Here is a 16,841-nt window from a genome sequence, read left to right on the forward strand (position 1 = left end):
CTAATATTACCAAGTATTGGGTATATTAGTGCGGGGGGTAATGTTGGCTACATATTTTGTAAAAGCCAGTTACAGTTCGACACGTGACAGAGTAAGGGTAATAAAGGAAGGTTATTCAAGCCTTTAATCCTGATCATACACGTGGCAATAAATATTGGTTCCCACATGATCTGAGTAACACTAGATCAATAACGGGATGCAAGATAACATAGCTTCAACGGTTACTCATATTCAAATTCAAGTACAAGAGGGAAGTTCAACTGCCAGTAATGGCGTAATGGAGCTACTTGTAAGGAAGCATGATCAGCGATCATGGAGGAGCAGTTCGACGGTTCGAAGTGCAGTTCGAAGGTCATCACTGACGAGTATAAATAGCAGGGCAGCCCCCAGAAGAAAAGGGGGACTCAGATCATACAAATCAGTCATTTACTTCATATATTTTCTTTTCCAGTCTTTTACATTTTCAGTCTTTAAATACCTGTTCTTTAAATACCTGCACTTTAAATACCCGCACTGCACTTCGATTCATAGGAGTAGCTTCAAGTAAATTCAAGTAGATTGCTGTTGTAAACCTCTCCGAGGCTGAGTTTGGACCATTGTAAGTGTTCATTTTTATGAAATACTTCAATTGTTCTTCATATTACTGTTATTCCTTTTAATTTCTCCTAAGTCAAGCCACCAGTAAAAGTCCTTTTCATTGAGGTTGAAAGAACTAAAACACAATCGTCTGGTAATTGGTTGGCAATCACAATTTCTGTAAGGACTGATTGATCCTTGCTGGCACGCTCACATTTACAAAAATACCCTTCGAAAAGCCAAAAAGCCAACAATTTTGTTTTTTTATAATTAAAATAGTCAAAAAAAAAACTAACAAACAGAAAAACATGAATTTATTGTAAAAATCTTTATGAGAGATTTAGGCCAATTTTTTAAAGTGATTTATAAGTCAGATTATTAGTTTTTTGACTTAATTAAGTCACATTATTTCTCTAATTTTTTCATATCTTTTTGTAATAAATAAAAAAATCAATTTATTTAGCACTTCCCAAAACAATATGTCTTCGTTTGGCATGTTAGGTTTTTTGGTTTTTTTACTATTTTAGTCACAAAAAGACAAAATATACTTTTTAGCTCAATAAGGTAAAACATCACATTTAAATTATAATCATTTTATTTTTCATCTCACAAAAGTCAAAAAAAAATCAAAAAAACCTATCTTAAACGAGACTTTTTTGCCCCCAAGCTAAAATAACCGAAAAACCAAAAAATTAACCCACATTCCAAACAAACCCAATAAATGAAAAACATTATATACGATTAGTTCGTATTATACATATAAAAAGTATTATGTAAATTAGCATTTATATTATGCGCCGTTTTGGGAACCTTGAAAAAACGCAGCGTTCTCAGCCAAGGGCAAAAACGCTAGAGTGTTGAAAAAAGCTAAATCCACCATTTGGGAAGAGCTAGAAACACAACTCGGTCATTTACCAAACTACCCTCATTTTATAAATTGGGGCCTAGGGCAAAACGAGGCCACATTTGCCTCATTTAGAGTCAGGTTGCGATAGCGAAAGCCTCCTTCCAGCGGCGCCGTGTAACTCCCTCGAACAACCGACGACCTTGCCGTCCCCCACCGAAGCTGTCGCCGGATTCGTCGTCCACGTCCTCGCCTTCGCCGGATCTGCACCATCAGGTACGCCAAAAACCGTCTTCTATTTACTATCTTCTCACAAGTAGTGACGGACCCAAAACCATGGCAGCAGTTGTTCTTGATCATAATGGTTGGTCCCTATTGGTTTGCACTTATGATTTCGGATGTGAATAAATGATTGTATATCCAATCTGAAACACCAAGGTGTTCTGTACTTAAAACACCTGCAGATTAGATCAATGACAAATTGATCTAAGAATTCTAATGCATCACATTAACTGAAGTATAGTATATATATATATATATATGTAATATATACGGTGAAGTGGACTTATTGTATGAAAGTTGCACTATTTCTTGGATTGGACACCATACTCTGTTGCTTCATATGACTTTTATGATGCTGTTGGGAAGGCCTTCTGATCATGCAATTGTTTGTATAGTTTCGAAATTAGGCTGGAAGAGTTTGTTTATAGTCATTTAATTAATTAATTTCAATGATTGTACTACTATTGTGTTGATACAACAAAATGATATGGGGTCAGTTGTGTTCTTTTTAAGCATTGTGCCTGGTGGCTTGCATGAATCTGATATGTAGTGTCAATTTACACTGTGTAACAATTGTTAAATAATAAATGGTGTAAAATAATATTTTAAAATCATCAAATAATCATTCCAATCTTGAAAATCAAGTAATGTCCCAACAAAATTAGATTAAAGTTATTTAGTCTGTTTGGGTAATTAGAAATTTAAAATTATAAATTTTGTTTTAAATTTTAAATTTTTTAAGATTTTAATAATTCTATACAAGTTGTTGCATGCATTTGGCTGAACATCATGAGATTCGCCACAGAAATTTTTACAACACTCACTTAGAATTTACAGTTAATTCGACATGTAGTTCAATAAATAATTTCTATATAGAAGAATTTTGTAAGTCATTTCTTACTATATCTTTTACATAAAATCATTACATTTTTGCACGTATTTGTTTGGTTGCCTTGAATGTAAGGGGTTATTTTTGGAATTTTATACTTGGCTATATTAACTGCTAACTGCTAACTGCTAATTACTTCAGTAACATTCTCTCAATATACTTAGGGACCATTGACCAGGAACAGTTGAGCAAGTAGATTTTTGGAGCATTTTTCGTCCCTATTCATAACCATAGCAAATGAGTCACCTAAAGCATAATGCAAGCACATTGTCAGTAAAAACAAATCAAAGGGAGTGAAAATATAGAGTGCAAATGTAGACAACAAAATGGCTAGAGTCCCGACACACCACTAAACTAGCATGTTCAACTATTAACCTAAATTCAAAATGAACTTGTTTCAGTTACTGTCTTTCATTCCGCACAGTAGATTATATTAGTTCAATTTATAATATGAACAAAAAAATCAAAGGAGTATACAGATGGCGTCCTCCACGTCAAGTGCCACTTCATTATGGCCATCGAGGATGTGTGATTGTGGGTTTGGACATTGCGTTGTAAAGATATCAAGATTCGCAAAAAACCCTGGTCGTGCGTTCTACGTTTGCCCTAGAACTACGGTGTGTTTGTGTTGTCACTCTCTTATGCACTTAGTCATGTCGTCGTTCATTTGTGGTTGTGTCGTATAGCATGCATGCTAACTATCTACTGCAATTTTGTCCAGCAGCAATGTGCGTCATGGGTTGGTTGGTGTGACGAGTTTCGCAGCACCAGTTTGCGTACTGACCAGCCACATAATGATGTCGATCAGGGGATACGAACGGACGTTGCGCGCATAGATCAGAGCCTACGTATGCTTAGGACCATCGTCGATTTTTTGTGCGTCGTTCTTTTGGTGTTGTTGTTTCGGATGTGATGTATTGTCATAGATATTGCTACGTAGTTACTTTTTGTATTACATATGTACTTTGCTGTCAGTTTGATGTTTTGGTCCTGTTACATAAGATTTCCCCAACGTGTAGTACAAACGGACTTTGTCTTTCGGAAAGTGTTGTACTGTTTGTTATTATTACTGCAGCAATTGTGTTTACACTTTTATTTCACTTTTGGCCATGCAAACAATATGTACTGTATTTTATTTCTTTCTGATATTGCATTGTAAATGTTACAAGCAGGACAGCACTAGTCATGGCAACAAACTGATCATCACCCCGTACCCCTTCAAAGTCTCGAGGCAACGCAGTCACAACAACCCAACCCCAGCCAATCCATAAATGTCAATTCGAAAACGACAATACAAAGCTATTTCTTCAACTCATCATTGCTGAAATGGAAGGTGATAATCGACAACCATGCGGATTGTCCATGGTAGGGTATAAGAACGTAGCAAACAAATTTCTACAGAAAACCAGCCTACTACATTCAGCCAAGCAACTGAAAAACAAGTTTGACAACTTGAAGAAAGATTGGGTCGCCTGGAAGAAGTTAGAGAATGCCAACTACGACTTGACAGGCTTGGGTATGACCATGAGACAGGCTTGTTCACTGCATCTGACCGTTGATGGGCCAAAATGCAAATGATATGTTTTCACAAAACTTTTATGTTCCCCAGTACTGTTGTACTAGTATCGCTCATTTTAGTTGCCATATTTTGTTCACATAACTATTTTCAACAAATTAAAGCACTCGTTGAACATACTACTTTAAGATATGTTGGGCAACCCACAACGTGCGATGTGTACACTTAATTTAAGAGTTACATTTATTGTTTTGTAATTACATTTCAAACTGTACTGACATATGTGTTTTCTTCCTCACAGATGAACAACCGATGTGCTAAATTCAAAAGTAAGCCTCTAGAGCACGTGGATCTCATGGAGCAGGTGTACTCTGGCACAGCAGCGACTGGGTAACATGCATGGACTCTAACAGAAATGCGCGATGATGCTGCTGCTGCGACCAATGCCATGGACGTGGATAGCGGGATGGGACCTCTCAGTGCAGGCACACCACCACAGTCGTGTCATGACACTGTCGGGGAGAACGTGGTTGATAGTAACCTCTTTAAGGATGCTCCCCCCTAGTCAACCGTGGATGGATAAGCCAATCCAAAATGGTGCAAGCGGGCAGCGCCTGGTATTATTGCTAGTAGCATGGACAATCTCGTGGAAGTAGTGAGCAAACAAAGAAGGGAGCTGAAAATCACGCAGTACGTTGTCACGGGTAAAGGTGACAACACAGTGAGGGACTGTCTTACACGGCTTATGAGCACGCCTGGATTAGAGCCCGGCGATAAGTTGCTCTCATTCGCGTGCGGCATAATGGATTCACCCGATAATCGGGACATCATCATAGCCCTCCCCTAGAATTACATTGTCAACTGGTTGACAGAGAAGCGTGCCTGCACATTGGTCAATGTTGGCAGGGATCGTGAAGGAGGGGGGACACGGCTGTTCGGGAATGGTGGTGCTGTTGACTTGGACTAGGCCTTTGTGGTTGGATTGTCATTTTACTATTTGGTTATCATGAGATTGTAGTATATTATGTGTGTTTGTATTTTTTTTATTTGTTTTTTTTTTGGATGGTGAAGTCTCGAGACAGTTCGCATTTCTTTTATTTTGGTGTGGACGTGTATGTATGATTCTGCAGGATTTTGCAACCGATATGCGAGTATACACGCCGTAAGGTGGCACTATTGTGTCACATGCTTGTTATGTTATGCACAACTTTTGGCCAAGAAATGTACATGCAACTCTTTGCAGGCTCTTTTTGGTTTGTTGTGTTATTATTTACTTTATTTGCTCCTTGTCACATGCAGATGGCGAGTTGTGTGGCAGACATTAGTTTGCTAGGAAAAACAATAGGGCAACATCCGTATAGTGTATTTGGAATTACGCAATTTGTTAAATCTATTTTATAATTGACAAAACGAAAATTGGTCTTACAAAAGCAAACACTAATTTTGTACAAAATTAAAAAGTAGATAATGTAGTCCTCGTGAAGGTTAAAAAAACATTGAAAATGATGGGTTTTTTGAACTATGTTGAAATCAATTTTTGTGACGGAAAAAAAAAAAGAAGGATGCAAAGTAGTTACATTTCTTTAATTGACTTATTTATTCTTTATTTATTTTTATTTATTGTGTACACTTATTTATTCAAATTATTTAATATAGGCAGCAAAGTACTTACATTTCAATAAATAAAAAAATTATTTATTTATTTTGGGTTATTTTTGGAATTTAGTTAATGCAAAAACATTTATGTGTTTCATTATCTTATTTATTTACATTTCTTTATGTACATTATTTTATTCCAAAACAATTCACATCAAATATTGAAAAAGTTGATGTGGCATACGTCAATCAGAATGAAAGTTAGATGCTTATATGCAAGCATGCAAACTACAAATCGTATAAACCTGGAAATGTAGTAGCATTCAAATGGCAGTGTGATGGTGTACTAGGCTTTGGACAATCACATGCCCACAGTAATAAAAAGTAGATAGTAGTTGAATATGCTTCTGCAGGAGTGTTATATATCATGGAGTTGTGCAACTCATTTCGGCAATTAAGCACTACAGCTGGTAGTTCTTATTTCATATAATTTGCAACGTCTATGGATGCACAAGAGGGTACTAGCTTGGGAGTCGTACGCAATGGCCAAATAAATGCTTGGATACGAGAGACGATCGGAGAAATGGAGTTGATGACATCAATGATTTGGGTGGAAATTGCTCACGTTGCCAACGAGTACGCGTATGTTGACAGGACTCCATTTCACACATCTCCATTGACCAGTAGCATGTGGATGCAGGAGATGCTTCGAGGAAGGAATGAAGCATTTCAGTGAAATTTTCGGATGTCACAGGATGTGTTCTTGATGTTGTGCAAGACATTAGTTGAGGATTGCGGCCTCCCAGTACCACAGCGTCCCCATGGTGTAAACGTAGTTGAGAGTGTCGGCATGTTCATATTCGTGTTACGGGGCTTCACGAGTTGGGACATAGAAGACCGTTTTCAACACTCGGGGGAAACAGTCTGGCGTCATGTAATGCGAGTTGCGACGAAGTTGTTCACGAGAGCACAATGCCGACCGACAAGGTCACAACACAGTAGACATCCGTACTTTGAGTCCCGACATAAATATTTCTCATCCAAAGTGAGGGTATTTATTTTTTGCACATTTAATTATGAATAGTAGCCACTTTCGGAAAATAGGGAAAATGTTTTTTGGGTAGTAGCATTTCTCATTCACATGATGCTATGTGATTCTGCAGGACTGTATTGGCGTGCTTGACGGCACACATGTGAAGGCACATCTCCCGCCTCAGGAGGCACCACCATATTTTGGTCGTAAAGGACGACACACGCAAAACATACTTGCAGCGTGTGATTTCGATTTGTGTTTTACTGTTATATCTTGCGGATGGGAGGGTAGTATGCATGATAGCAGAGTTTTTAACAAAGTAACACAGGACCCAACCAAACAATTCCCCATGCCAAAGGAAGGTAAGATGAAGGACATATCATTTTTTGTTCGTTTTAGTTGTGTGCATTTCATATTTGTAATCGACCACCGTACTAATGCAAAATCATCGACATACAACCAGGAAAATATTACTTTGTTGATGTGGGGTACAAGAACCAAAAAGGGTTTTTGGCGCCGTTTAAGGGATGTCGCTACCACCAGGAACAGTTTCGCGCAACAGGACGGCCAATTAATGCAAACAAAATTTTTAACACGGTGCACTCCTCCTTACGTAGTGCAATTGAACATACGTTCGGCGTATGGAAAGCGCGATGGGGATTCCTACATAACATGCCACGATATGATTTCGGGAAAGTGCAGGTGCCATTGGTTGGGGCTTCAATGGCAATACATAATTTTATACGCCGCAACTCGAGCGACGATGAAGCATTCAACAAGATTATGAATGCAGAGAATTTTACATTCAACGACATGCCAAATGTTGACGGTCTTTGTGACGATGATGATGGTGAACCAGAGGGCGACGATGACATACATATGAACGAAATGAGGAAATCAATACGGAATGAATTAGTGCGACATCGGCGTCAACTTGGGTTGTAAATCCTGTTCGGTCTGTACGAGGTGATGGCAAATTCAATGAACGTGTGAAACTGTTAAAAGTGTCAAAAAAAAATGTACGGTTCTGTTGGTAAGTTGTAGGTTCTGAAGGGCGTTTACCATATTGTAATATGGAAATTAATTAATGTAAGAGCGCAATTTGTTGGGAAAAATTAAGAAAATAAATATGCCATTCAATTATAATAATAAAAATAATTAACAAAACTGTCATAATAATTTTGAAAAAATTTGCTATGGGTATTTTGGTCATTTGCAATAATTGTTTGGATAATTTGGTAATTGTTTGTATAAAAAAAATAACACATTTACTAATAAACTTGTAATAATAAAATAAATAAATTCGTAAAAAAGAGAATAATAAATTTGTAATAATAAAAAGTATTTGGTAAAATTTGGAAATTATTGTACTAATAAAAAAAAATAAAAATTTGTTGGAACATCATTGTAAATGTTACAACAATATAGTGTTAACGTACTAAAGGACAGAATCGTAATTTTCATTAAAAGGTAAGGGTATCTTCGTCATTTTACAGTGATGTGACACATTTAAAAAATATTAACCAAAAAATCAAAAAAGTCAACTTTTTACCAACTTCTCAAATCACCTCCAAAAAAGTCAAAAAACTTGGTAAAAAGCCAAAAGCTAGCTTTTTACCAACTTCCCAAAACGCTCCTATGAAAGTGCTTGACAATTGTTTAAGATTAGGGTTATTTATATAGAGACTCCTAAATTATTAAGAAGTATCATTTTGACCCCCTAAATTTAAAAGCATACAAATTGACTCTTATACTATTGAAAAATATCACTATACTCCTCTAAACTATAAAAATATACAAATAGGCCCATTAAACTATTGGCATATTTTGCTTTGACTCTTTCTATTAATGGTTTAATTTGTACATTTTTATAAGGGTAAATTACACTTTGCACCCCTACACTTTACATAAAATCTCACTTTAGTTCCTACACATCAAATTGTGACACTTAACCCTCTGCACTTTTAGTCAAGTGTCACATTGGCCCTTCTGTTAATAGCAAGGCTAACAGAAGTTATCCTTTAAGGAGTTAAGTATCACAATTTTAATATGTAGGGACTAAAGTGAGATTTTGTGTACAGCATAGGAGTGCAAAGTATAATTTATCTTCACATGTTTTTCATGTGACTAACCTTTGTTAACAACGAGGCTAACAGAAAGGCCAAAGTGACACCTTACCAAAAGTTAACGGAGTTAAGTATCACAATTTGATGTGTAGGGGTCAAAGTGGGAGTTGATATAAAGTGTAAAGGTGCAAAGTGTAATTTACCCTTTTTATAATTTAAGGACATTTACATATTTTTATAGTTTAAAGGATAAAGTGGTACTTTTCAATATTATAAGGGGTCTATTTATATGTTTTTCTAGTTTAAGAGGTCAAAGTGATACTTCTCAATAGCTTAAAAAGTCTTAGGGTTCGTTTAGGATGTGGGTTGACTTTTTGACGATTTTAGCTTAGGGCTAAAAGGTCTTGTTTGGGATAAGTTTTTTTGTTTTTTTTGACTTTTGTGAGAGAAAAAATAAAATGATTATGAGTTAGATGTGACATTTTGTCCTGTGTGGTTAAAATAACCTATTTTGTCTTATATGACTATTTTAGTCCAAATCGACATCCTAAACGGAGCTTTGGTGTAAATAACCCCTAGGATTATTATTCAATCAACAACAAATTGAAACCACCCAAACTGACCGCATCGTGCACACCTTAATCCCAACCTTAATTAATTACTTACATTTTGGGATGTTTTGAGAAGATGGTTAAAAATTAATTTTTTGACTTTTTTATGTGAGGGGTGATGTAATCCAAAATGGGTTAAAATATGACTTTTGACTTTTTATGATGTTTCCAAATGACCCCTATATATTATTAATTTTTTATATTGTTTCTAATCTTTTGAAATCTCTTTATTATTTAAGTGTGGGGGTGCAATTTTTTCCATTCGAACATAAATTATTCTAGGAACAAAACCAACTATTTTTTTAAATAGTAATGATTCATAGCACTAATTTTAGTGTTCTAATGGAGCACTAATTACATGGCAAGGAGAAAAAAAGAAAAAAAGAAAAAAAGAAAAAAAAACAATACCAAAACATTACATCACAGTAGGTGGGACCTACTGTTAGCTTATTAAAGCTTGCTTTAGAGCTTAAGAATTAGAGTTTCAAAGCATTTTTCTTTTTTTTAATCTTTTTAAATTTCTCTATTATTTAAATTTGATATATATATATATATATCCACTACAATTATTTGAATGCTTTTTCTTATTTATTTATTGTTTAATTTAAAATTATTTTCCTCTAAATCATAAACATAAGCATAAACTTCTCGTGGGAAACTATTTTTTATTTTTATAAAAATTATAATCAAGCTCTTACTTTTTTGGTAAGCTTTTTTTAGGAAAAATCGGTCTAAGGTCCCTATCCAACTTTTAGTAATGGATTAGATCCACAATATGTTCTTTTGTAGTCTAAGGTCCCTCACCCCCCGTGTCTTTATATTACACCTGCACTCTCATAGCCAGAGAGGATAACCAAGTCAAGAACATAAAGGTCTGAATTTGATTCTCGTTGGTCAAAACCCCGAGAAACTCAAGGAGGTTTCGGAGTCGATCGGAGCCAAATTCAGGAAAACCCAGATCAAGACTGTGGTTGTTGATTTCTCTAGAGATTTGAACGAAGGGGTTAATCGGATTCGTGAAACCATTGAAGGTCTGGATGTTGGAGTTCTGATCAATAATGTTGGAGTTTCGCATCCTTATGTGAGGTTTTTCCATGAGGTGGACGAGCAATTGTTGGCTGATTTGATTAAAATCAATGTTGAAGGGACTACCAAAGTTACACAAGCGGTTTTGCCTGGGATGATTAAGAGAAAGAGAGGTGCGATTGTTAATATTGGTTCTGGTGCCGCCATTGTTATCCCTTCTGATCCACTTTATGCTGTATACCTCGCTTCTCTGTGTCTTTGACAAATCTGCTTTAGTCTTGGCTTCACATGCTTCCGTCTGTGCTTGGAGGGACCTAATGGGAACATTGTTCAACAGAGAAACACTTTCGATTGAAAAATTCAACTGGAAAAAAGGGAAGAACAGATTTGGGTAAGTTGCAGAATTTTTTCCAGATATTACAAACCAGAGAAATTCTCAATTGCAGAATTTTTTCCAGATATTACAAACCAGAGAAATTCTCAATTGTTATTTTTAATAAACCAGAGAAATGTTATTTTTAATAAACCAGAGAAATTCTCAATTGTTATTTTTAATAAACCAGAGAAATTCTCAATTGTTATTTTTAATAAACCAGAGAAATTCTCAATTGATATTTCAATAACAAACCAGAGAAATTCTCAGATTTTTCCAGAATTTCTCTGGTTCTGGTAAGTTGCCATTGTTATCCCTTCTAATGTTGCTTACATATTACAGTGTTGAATTTTTCCAGTTGAATTCAGTTGAACAATGTTGCTTACCTAATGAATCACAATGATTTGGGTAAGTTGCTGAAATTTTTGTTAATTATGCTTAGTTACTTACATGTATCCCTATGATCAGTTTATTTCAACAAATGTATAACTGGAAGTATAAATGAAAGTGTAAATGAAATCATGACAAAATGTAAGAATGGAATTTTATTCAAGAAGCGAAGAACAGATTCATAAAAACATTCACAACTTTCAATAAAAAAATATAAAGCATTGTCTCAACCACTAGCCTTGTGCATCTGTAGTTCTCAATAAATTTGTTAGTCATAAGAGGAAGAAGGGTGTTTGAGATCAATCCTCAACACCTGGATTCAATCCAAAGAATTTCTCTAGTTTCAATCCAGAAAAATTCTGAGAATAATTAGACTTTCCAGAGAAATTTGGTCTGAAATTTCTCTGGACTGAAATTTCTCTGGACCAATTTTTTCTGGACTGAAATTTCTCTAGATCAAGGTTGAGGGACCTTAGACATTATGAAAATATTGAATGTCCTTTATGCTATACAACCTTAATATCAAGGACCTTAAAAAAAAAAAAACCCTTTTTTTATGGATAATTTTATTTTTGAAATTTAAATTTGATATATATCTACTACAACTAGAATCATAATTTGATTTCAACATGTCTCCATCCCCATATATGTATATATTTATATCTTTTTTCAACATTGGGCTATACTCGAATGACAAAAGTGACCCTTTAGGGCATATTTGGTAGTTGACTAAAATAGTGATTGAATTCATCATGAAAAATTACATTTATACATAATTTTCATGAATAATTTAAGATATTTTTCTATTAATTTTTTATATACAAATTCAATTCAGTTTGTATAATCATTTATAAAACTCATTTATCATACATTTGATTGTATAATTTGATGATCAGATAGTATACCAAGATATACAGTGCAAAAAGGCTCTTTCTCTAAGAGCATCTCCAACCACATCCTCTTCTCAAGAGGATGGAAATAATATTTTTTATTCAAAAAGTAAATATAGAGGAGGTCACTATTCATTCGAACTCCAACCACAAACCTTCATTTCCTTCATTCAAACTCCAATTAAAAAGTAATTTTTGTTCATTAATAAATATTTAATTTTAAAATTTTTGTAAAACATATTTAATATTATACTCATTTTAAAGGTATGATTTTATACTTTTTATTGATGTCATTTTTATAAAAATTAAATTTACACATTAAAAGTTATTTTGAATATAATTAAGAAATATAGAGTGAATACTGTTTTAGAGTCTCCTCCATTTTTTCATCCTCCCTCTATATTTGGAGGATCAATTCATCCTTCTCCATTTGGGAGGAGGATATGGAGGATCCTCTCCCAAAAAAAACTCCAACCCATCCTCATGAATTGATCCTCCAAATATAGAGGGGGATGAAAAAATGGAGAAGACTCTAAAACACTATTCACTCTATATTTCTTAATTATATTCGAAATAAATTTTAATGTGTAAATTTAATTTTTATAAAAATGACATCAATAAAAAGTATAAAATCATACATTTAAAATGAGTATAATATTAAATATGTTTTACAAAAATTTTAAAATTAAATATTTATTAATGAACAAAAATTACTTTTTGATTGGAGTTTGAATGAAGAAAATGAAGGTTTGTGGTTGGAGTTTGAATGAATAGTGACCTCCTCTATATTTACTTTTTGAATAAAAATATTATTTCCATCCTCTTGAGAAGATGATGTGGTTGGAGATCCTCTTAGATCGGGAGCTTCTCTCTCTACCCCTTTACTTAGGGTTTTTGTGAGCGGCATCGTTTTGGGAGGGGGAGGGGGCTTTGGCCTCCAGCCACCCCTCTCCTCTCTCCTTCTCCCTCCCTTTTTTTCCTCTTATTTTTATGCTCAATAAGCCGTGGGAGATATTTCTTCCCAACCACTCTCTCTCTTAGTGAGGAATCTTTTCTTCCTTGGTGGAAGTTTGCTGGGTTTCTCCTCTTCCATCTCTACGGTGCCAGATCTGCCATATTCCTTGTCCTCCGTTGTAGGGATGGCAATGGATAACCTACCCTGTGGGTATCCATGGAGACCCAACCCAAATACATGGGTTTTTTCTTTTTTTTTTCTTATCCATTTGGTAGGGTAAGTGATATTCTTTAAATATCCACAGGGGATGGGTTGGGGATGGGTACGCACTAATTTCCCCATATGTTTTTTTATTTTATTTTAAGGATTTACAACCAAAACTAAGGCCTCGTTTGGGAATAGGCCAATTTAGTAACTTTTTGACTATTTGACTAAAATATGAGCTAAAAAAAACTAGTATGTTTGTGATGATTTTTTGGCTTTTTAAGAAAAGATGTGCAAAAAGTAGAGAAAATAGAGAATCTTTAACTTTTTGGTATGGGTTGTTGGCTTTTTGGCTTTTTTAGTAACTTTTTGACTTTTTGATTAAACCGGTCGCTTCCCAAACGAGACCTAAATATACATTCAATTTTTTTTCTTTTATTTATTTATTTATTTATTCAGGCTCACAACCAACATTTTTTTTTATTCACAACCAAAGCTAAATATACATCTAATCTTTTTTTTTTATTATTATTTTTTTTAATTTTTAAGGTTCACAACCGTTTTTTTTTTAATTTTTAAGATTCACAACCAAAGCTAAATATACATTCAATCTTTTTTCTTTTAGTTTTTTTTTAATTTTTTTTAAGGATTCACAACCAAAGCCAAATATACATTCAATCTTATTTTATTTTATTTGGCTCAACAATAAAATCAAATACACATTAATTCACATTATCACATTATTCTCGTCAAATTTTAGACATATCTAGAATTTTTAAATTTATTTAAAAAAATTAAGGACATTGTCTAGTGCAGGTTTCGATTTGCTTTTCTATGTTATTTTATTTTGTTATGTATTGTAATCTTCAGAATGGTTTGCTTGTTCTGAAATTTCAATTAACGAGTATGAATCTATTTGTTTTATGTTATCACACAATTTATACAACATACATATATATATATATATATATATATATGTATATATGAATGTATTTGAAAATAAGGAAATTGTAGAGAATCAAAATAAGCATGAGTCGTGATTGGTTAGAGAGCATGGGTACAAAGATTTATTTGCTGGAAAAACAAAAAGGGAATACAAAGTCTTACTAAATAATTTTTTTTTAAATAATTTTTTTTTCTTAGTTATGAACATATTTAACTGAAATCAGCTTGTTTCCCAATGTTATGCTTCATTTATTTAGATAGAAAATATTTTTTAATGAAAAATATTTTTTATAAAAAAAATTAAAAATATATATTTTTTATATTTGGTGGTGGTGGCGGTGGTGGTGATGGAACGAAGGTGAAAGCAGAGATTGTGACATAGTGGTGGGGTGATGGCGGCAGTGATGATGGTAGTGGCTATGGTGATGGTCGTGTGATAGTGAAGGTGAGAATAATGGTGATGGTGCTGTGAAATTAGTAAAAATTTAATTGAAAAACATTTTTTGTTTTTTAGAAGTAACAAACAACAAAATTCGTGGGGCCTAAAAGAAGAAGATGGAGGATAGATTAGGTGTGGTAAGGCATAGATATCTTAAAATGAGTGGTTCAGATTTGTTAAAAGGTATAATTAGATTTTGGATAAATTAAAATGAATGATTCAAATTTGCTAAGAGAAAGATGGTTTAATGTCTAAAATGTCCGTGACTAAGAGATCAACAAACAATTCCTAGTTTATGCCCTGATGCAATTTAATATGGGTCTTATAACACTTTCTTCAGACAGGTTCTTTCACATTTTATTTCTTCAAACATGCTCTTATAACATTGTAAACATGTTCTTATAACATGTAGGGGAGAGAGTGAGAGAGAGAGATGGTTGTAATTTTTTTTTTAATCTTTCACGTTCTTCCACATTTTTTTTTTCAATTACTAAAACTTATTTGATTGTCTCAAAATTATATATTTGATTATTATAAAACAAACTTTTTAATTAATTAATTAATGTGTATTTGATTTTGTTGTTGAACCAAATAAAATAAAATAAGATTAAATGTATATTTAGCTTTTGTTGTGAACCTTAAAAAAAATAATAATAATAAAAAAAAGTTGTTAATATTACATATATTAAAAAAGAAAGAAAAAAGATTGAAGGTATATTTAGCTAAAACCTTAAAAAAAAAAAAAAGTTGTTAACATTAAATATATTAAAAAAAGAAAGAAAAAAGATTGAAGGTATATTTAGCTTTTGTTGTGAACCTTAAAAAAAAAAAAAATGTTGTTAACATTAAATATATCAAAAAACAAAGAAAAAAAGATTAAAGGTATATTTAGTTTTTGTTGTGAACCTTAAAAAAAAAGAAAAAAAAGAAGTGGTTTTTAACATTAAATATAAAAAATAAAAATAAAATAAAAATAGGGATTAAAGTGGGTTGGGAAAAATCCAAACCCATTAAGAAATGGGGAGGGTGGTACCCATGGGGAATGGGAAAAATTTATTATAGGGGAATTAGGATGGGGAATTAATATCCACCCCATTAACCCCCATTGCCATCCCTACTCCGTTGTTTGCTATAGCCATCACTACCATTCCACTACTGGCCACCTCCAAGGATTCGATGATTTTTTCGAGTATGAGGTTGAGTTTTTCATTTTTTTCTTGTTTTTGGTTTGGGAGTGTTTTATGGAGTCTATCAGTGCTTTGTTGTGGCTTACCCACTCTATGGTTATAACTTATGATCTATTTGTTTGGCTTTTGCTTTGCAGTATGACCACAAGCACAAGACGTGCGTCTGTATTTTTCAGAGTTTTTACTCCTGTGTGTTCTTTGATTTGATTTTTTCTTTGCTTGGTGTAAGTTTTCTATTGAATGGACTCCTCTATGTAAATGTCGAATGACTTCATTAATGGAAATTTATTTCTGATAAAAAAAATGATAGTATACCAAGGTAAGACATTATATTCATAAAAGAGTTGAGATAAATTATGATGAGATGAAAAGTGTATGAAAAAATAATAAATATACCATAAGAGCATGTTTTATTGAGTAAATTATAGTATAAGATTGAGATTATTAATCTATAAAATTGACATTATAGTATTGGATTATAATTTTTATTATCTAAATTAAATCTCAATACATATTCTATTCAGAAGAATTGACAAAGTTTTTAAACTTACAACCAATAATTTAAAGGAGACTCCAAGTAGTTTTTTAACCTAGTAATTTAAGAACATAAATCAAATATATAGTGCAGAATAAAAATTAATGAAGTTACGTTTTTTAAAAATAAGGAATTATAGGCTGGCTCTATTGACCAAATTTATTTACTTATAAGTCTTGTTATTTTTTTTTTTTCAGCTATCAATATTCTCAAGAAAGCGTTGGTACAAAATAAAATTTTAAGATTTAGATAGATTTACGTGTAGACTCTAATAGGTGGACTTATTGTCCAACAAGTCTTATAATAATTAATAGCATTTTCATCAAACACTATAACAAAATATCACTAATTGTTAATTTTCAAAGAAAGTTTGAAAATTGTCACAAAAGTCGCTAATTATAAGTTTTAGTGTCATTAAAAAAAATTACCACAAAAATAGTCACTAATTTTTAACTTTCAACGACTGTAAATGTTAGTGACAATT

The sequence above is a fragment of the Camellia sinensis genome, chromosome 12, assembly GCF_055761805.1.
Source record: "Camellia sinensis isolate YWXY chromosome 12, ASM5576180v1, whole genome shotgun sequence".
Lineage (NCBI taxonomy): Eukaryota > Viridiplantae > Streptophyta > Magnoliopsida > Ericales > Theaceae > Camellia > Camellia sinensis.